Raw genomic sequence first — 6,013 nt, forward strand, 5'->3', positions numbered from 1 at the left:
ACATTGACAATGCTCATCTCCTGGCGGAGACGGCGGATAGGATCGGACTGAAGGACCTTTGGCACGTCTTCCTGAAGATGGCGGGGTTGGTGGAGCATGTGAGAGAGGTTTATGGTTTCCGTGTCCCAAGGCCGGGTGATTCATCGCGCCCGGTTCCCGGTGTCCACATAGCACACAGGAAGTTATACTTGGCACGGTCCCCGCTCTTCATAACGTGGCTGGGAATTTTGCCAGGCACAGTTCCCGATCTCTGTCTCCACACTGAGAGTTTTACCGCACACGGTGTCGTGTCTCTGTATCGACACCGGGAATATTACCGCACACGTTTCCTGGTGTCTGTATCCTCCTCTCTCCACGACATTCGAAGTGATGACGCACAGGATCCGGAGATGAGGAAGTCGGATCGGCCTCTATTGTTTGCGATATATTTATTATTTGTGATAAACAGTCTGCGCAATCGAGTGGAGGGTGGTCTAGAGTGTTTGTCTTGCGAGGGGCTCCTGATTGAAAATGGTGAATAGGGAGGGAACGACAGAAGGATTTAGAATGTTCACTAGACAGGGAGTGAAAGGTTGACTGAAAATGGTCTCCGGGGAGAAAGTGATGGGCTGAGTGACAATGGACGCCAGGGAGGGGGCGATGGGCGGAATTAAGATGGCCGTGGTCACCACGTTTCTCAGGGCTGTCAGGGAGGGAGTTATACACTGACAAGAGAATGGGAGTGACAGGCAGAGTTCAAATGACCGACAGGGTGGGGACTGAAAATTATCACCGGGGGTGATACCGGGAGGAGACATCGGGAGTTATGTGCTGATTAAAAATAGGTTTCTGGATTAAAGCCAGAATATAAAACTATCACCCGGGGAGATTGACGCGCACGTTGAAAATCGTCACCAGGGAGGAAGGGAGGGCTGCACTGTGAGAAAATGGACGCCAGAAGGTGACAGGTCAGAGAGCGTGGCGGCCCGACCTGAAATAGTCCTAGATTCCTTTGCTATAATGGCCTGCAGGGAGAGAGTGATGGACAGAATTCAAATGGCCAACATTGCTTAATTTACATTTGTCATGATGAAATCAAACCGCTGTAACTTCCTGTCCTGGTGTCGCACTCGAGTTTTATTTGAGGTTTCTGCTGCCCCCCGCACCCTGTGCACCGCAACAGTGGGTAGGAGCTCCTCACACTGACACAGTAGCGTCTCAGCTCCAGGCTGAGGGAGGTCGGACTGGCGGAGTCTGGGTGCCCAGGATCTCATCTCCACCCAACCCCCTTCCTGGCTAACTGTCCCCCTCCCGCCCCCCGCAGACAGTTACATCGACTGATATATCAGACGTAAGTCTACTGAGGTTCCTAGTATGAGAGGGATGGTGGATGGAAGACCGGCGTTAGCACGGGGTGAATCTCCCTCCACAGCATCCCATCACACACTCCCGGGGTCAGACACAGAGTGAAGCTCCCTCCACACCGACCCATCACACAATCCCGGGGTCAGACACGGGGAAAATAAAAATGTCTCTGTAGTGTATCAACTGAGTGGAGACTCACACTGTGTTCACCTTGGAACCGGAAACCACACGCACACACACACACATACACACACACACACACACGCACACACGATGAATATATGTAGAAGTGGTCACAGAGACGGGGAGGGATGCAGTTTGCACAGACCAGGAGAGGGTGGGAGGTGGCACAAACGGGCAGGGGAGTACAGACGGGAATAATAACCATAGCAGTTAACGATCACATTTGACTTGTAGGGTTGAAAAGTAGCCCAGGATGAAATCTAAGTTGTGGATAATTTTTCAAAGCGGGACTCCACCACTTCGGGTCCTCTCCCACGGTCCGCACTCTTCACAGGACCTCGTCCCTTCCCGTCCACTCACACGGACAGCGATCCCAATCAAATGCCAATCTTTCCCATTCATTCTCACCATCCGTACTCCCAATGACACCACCCTTTCCCAGTCACTCCACCCATCCGCATTCCTAACGAGACGCACCCCTACCCATTCGCTTGTATTGCCAAACTTCCATTGGGCCCAACCCCTTCCTCTTCACTCCCACTGAGCCCCGTCCCTTCCCATTTACTGGCACCGTCTGCACCGCTTCCCATTCACTCCTGTCGTCCGGAGTCTCCCAGTGGGATCTGGCCCTTCCCATTCACTCCCACCATCGGCCTCCCAATAGGACTCCTTTCAGATTATTTCCAACGGGAATGTGATCCTGTTAGTTAGCGGGACGCTTGAATTCTGTACGTGACAGAACTCGGAGCGGCTTTTATGGAATTTGTCGAGAACGCCGATGGTTTATCAGTTACACGGACAGTCAAGGGTGGTGTGGATGTTGACGACTTTGTTACACTGATGATGCTCATCTCCTGGCGGAGACGGTGGATACGATCGGACTGAAGAACCTTCGGCACGTCTTCCTGAAGATAGCGGGAGTGGGATGCGTGTGGGAGAGGTTTACCCTTTCCGTGTCCCCACGCCGGGAGATTCATTGCGCCCGGTTCCCGGCGTCCACATAACAGACCGGAAGTTATACAGGGCACGGTTCCTGGTCTCCATGTCCCAAACAGGGAATTTTGCCAGGTAAGGTTCACGATCTCTGTCTCCACACCGAGAGTTTTTACCGCGCACGGTGTCGGGTCTCTGTATCGACACCGGGAATATTCCCGCACACGTTTCCTGGTGTCTGTATCCTCCTCTCTCCACGACACTCGGAGTGATGACGCACAGGATCCGGTGATGAGGAAGTCGGATCGGTCTCTATTGTTTGCGATATATTTATTGTTTGTGATAAACAGTCTGCGCAATCGAGTGGAGGATGGTCGAGTGTGTCTTTCCTGCGAGGGGCTCCTGAATGAAAATAGTGAATAGGGAGTGAACGACAGAAGGATTTAGAAGGTCACTAGGGAGGGAGTGAAAGGTTGACTGAAAATGGTCTCGGGGGAGAAAGTGATGGGCTGAGTGACAATGGGCGCCATGGAGGGGGCGATGGGAGGAATTAAGATGGCCGTTGTCACCTTGTTTCTTGTGACCGGCAGGGAGGGAGTGATACACCGACAAGAGAGTGGGAGTGACAGGCGGAGTTAAAATGACCAACAGAGTGGGGATTGTGCACCGACTGAAAATTATCACGGGGGGGCGGGGAAAGTTGTGTGCTGATTAAATATTGGATTCTGGATTAAAACCAGAATATAAAATTAATACCAGGGAGAGAGTGACGCCCCAATATAGCATTGTCAATAGGGAGGGAGTGAGGCGCGCTTTGAAAATGGTTTCCACGGAGGGAGGGAGGGAGGGATGCACCGAGAGAAAATGGACGCCACAAGTCAGAGGGAGTGGCGGCCAGATCTAAAATAGTCCCTGATTCCTTTGATACAATGGCCGACGGGGAGAGAGTGATGGACAGACAACAGAGTGGGGGAGTCGCACCGGGTAAAATGGCCGAAATGGAATCAGTGGCACATTGAGAAGAGAGACGGAGTAATGGGTCGATGTAAAATGATCTATTGCTCTGACATAAAATGGCCGCTCCTTCGCTTAAACTGTCTGACGGGGCAGTTTCTGGTTGTGATGTCTTGTTGAAAGTGAGAGCCGGGAAGGGAGGAGGTGAGACGTCGATTGAAAACGGCCGTCAGCATCGTTAATTTTGTTGATGAAAAGGGAGAGATGTGGTGACTGAAGGACATCCCGTTTGGCCGGGTTGAAACGGGGCCAAGGAGGGAGCGACGCCTTGGATAAAATGAACGGCGGAGAAGGACTGAAGGACTCGTTGAATTCAATTAATCCCACCCTGCAAAAATACATTTCAGGGAGGTAGCGCCATCAATTTGCAGGAGACTCCCGGTACTTCCGGGAAAGCTGGGATGTCTGCAATACAGTAGCTCCTTCGCAGCTGGCCAGTTAGTTTAAATAACGTTAGCTATGCTGCTGAACGAATGACACCTGTTAAACTCACTTCAGCAGTGATTTAACCCACCATGGGCAATAGAAAAGTCACGGTTGCAGACAGTGCAGCTAGCAACACTGTCAGTATTTTTGACCTCTAGTAGGCAGGGGAACACTTCAGTGTATGGGGTGAACTACGTTTTGTATTTTCTTGGTTTGGAAAACTCTGCCATGGTTCTCTCTCTCTCTCCCTCTCTCTCACTCTCTCTCTCTCTCTCTCTCTCTCTCTCTCTCTCTCTCTCTCTCTCTCTCTCTCTCTCTCTCTCTCTCTCCCTCTCTCTCACTCTCTCTCTCTCTCTCTCTCTCTCTCTCTCTCTCTCTCTCTCTCTCTCACACACACACACACACACACACTGGCTGTCTGTCTCTCTGTCTCTCCCCCCGTCCCCTTTCTTCCTGATGCCGCAGTCCCTTTCTCTCAATCCCAAACCCTAGACTCTCCCACGGGAGGAAGTGCTAGGAGAGAGAGAGAAGGATTGATTTCGAGAACGATTTGGAGGCAGTAAGAGAAAAAAAAAGAGAGGGACATTCAGACAGGCAGACAAATACGGGAGAGAGACACAAAAAAATCAGAAAGCAAACCCGAGGGAGAGAGTGAGAGAGTAAGTCCGAGAGAGCAATGCGTTAAACCGAGTGAGGGAGAGAGAGAGAGAGAGAGAGAGAGAGGAGAGAGAGAGAGAGAGAGAGGAGAGAGAGAGAGAGAGAGAGAGAGAGAGAGGAAATCCAGTGAATGAGAGCGAGAGAGAGCTCACGAGCGAGAGAGAGAGAGAGGGAGAGAGAGATACACAGGCAGAGAGTAAGAGTAAAAAGAAGAGTGATAGTTAAAGAGAGAGAGGGAGAGAGAGATTGAGAGAGAGAGAGAGAGAGAGAGAGAGAGAGATAAAGAACAAAAAAGAGAGTTCTAGTTAAAGAGAGAGCGAGCGAGGGTGAGATACAGCGAGAGACAGTGAGTGTCAGGATGAGTGTCAATCGGAGACGAGATTCGGACACGGAACAGCGACGCGTGAAAGGCTCCATTCAGAGCAGCAGAATCTCGCACCGCAGCTTTGGGAACAGGAGGAACTAGCGAACGGAGCGAGAATGGGAAACCTCAGACCCCTCCCATGGTGCTACCTTGGTGACTGTATTTGTGTCAGAGAGAATGGAACTTCCCAATCCCCTGTCTGAGTGTGTGCAGCTCCTTCACTATCTTTTCTCCTCTGTCCACACGCCTCACCTCCTCCGTCTCCCCCATCCTCCCCACCCGTCACCATCCTCACACAGCAGTATGTCAGTAAATCTCCAGAAAAGCTCAATACTGAACACCATTAGAACAGTCGGATAGTTCTGAGCAATTGAGAAATGAGTGTGCCCGGACCTCTGGTTTTATCAGCTTGAGCCTCGAAATGCAAAATAATACATATTGACTTGAATAACACACATATCACATAATATCCCGGTCTGAAACCGATCTGGAAAACTTTACAAAGGAAAATAAGAACTGAAATGAGGAATTTTAGAATATGCCATGTGCACTCGAACCCATTTACGTTAACTTCAACGAGGAAAGAAGGATAAAGAGAAGTTGATATAAATACTTCACACAACAGTCAGATAGAACTTCTAAGGACATATTTTCATCAACAGAAACATGATTAACCACTCCAACGAACATAGGCTATTGTGATAAGAAGTACACGGAACTGATATTAAATGAAAGCACTAGGACGAATACTGAGGGAAGTATCACGACAGTAGAAACTGTTAACCAACGGAAGAGCATGAACTCCAGACCCGGCAACAGCCTTGTAAATTTCCTTAAAAATGTATCATACTTCAGAGTGACATCCCATCCCCTGTACTTAACTCGTTGAAACATGAAGGCCAATGTGCCCAAAGCTTTATTTACGACCCGATCTACCTGTGACACCACTTTGAACAGATTATGGACCTGTATTCCCAGCTCCCTTTGTTCTACCGCACTCCTCAGTGCCCGACCTCCCCTGGTTAGTTCGACCGAAAATCAACACCTCGCATTTATCTGCGTTAAATTCCTTCAGCCATTTTCAGCTCATTG

The sequence above is a fragment of the Hypanus sabinus genome, unplaced genomic scaffold (genome assembly GCF_030144855.1).
Source record: "Hypanus sabinus isolate sHypSab1 unplaced genomic scaffold, sHypSab1.hap1 scaffold_149, whole genome shotgun sequence".
Classification (NCBI taxonomy): Eukaryota; Metazoa; Chordata; class Chondrichthyes; order Myliobatiformes; family Dasyatidae; genus Hypanus; species Hypanus sabinus.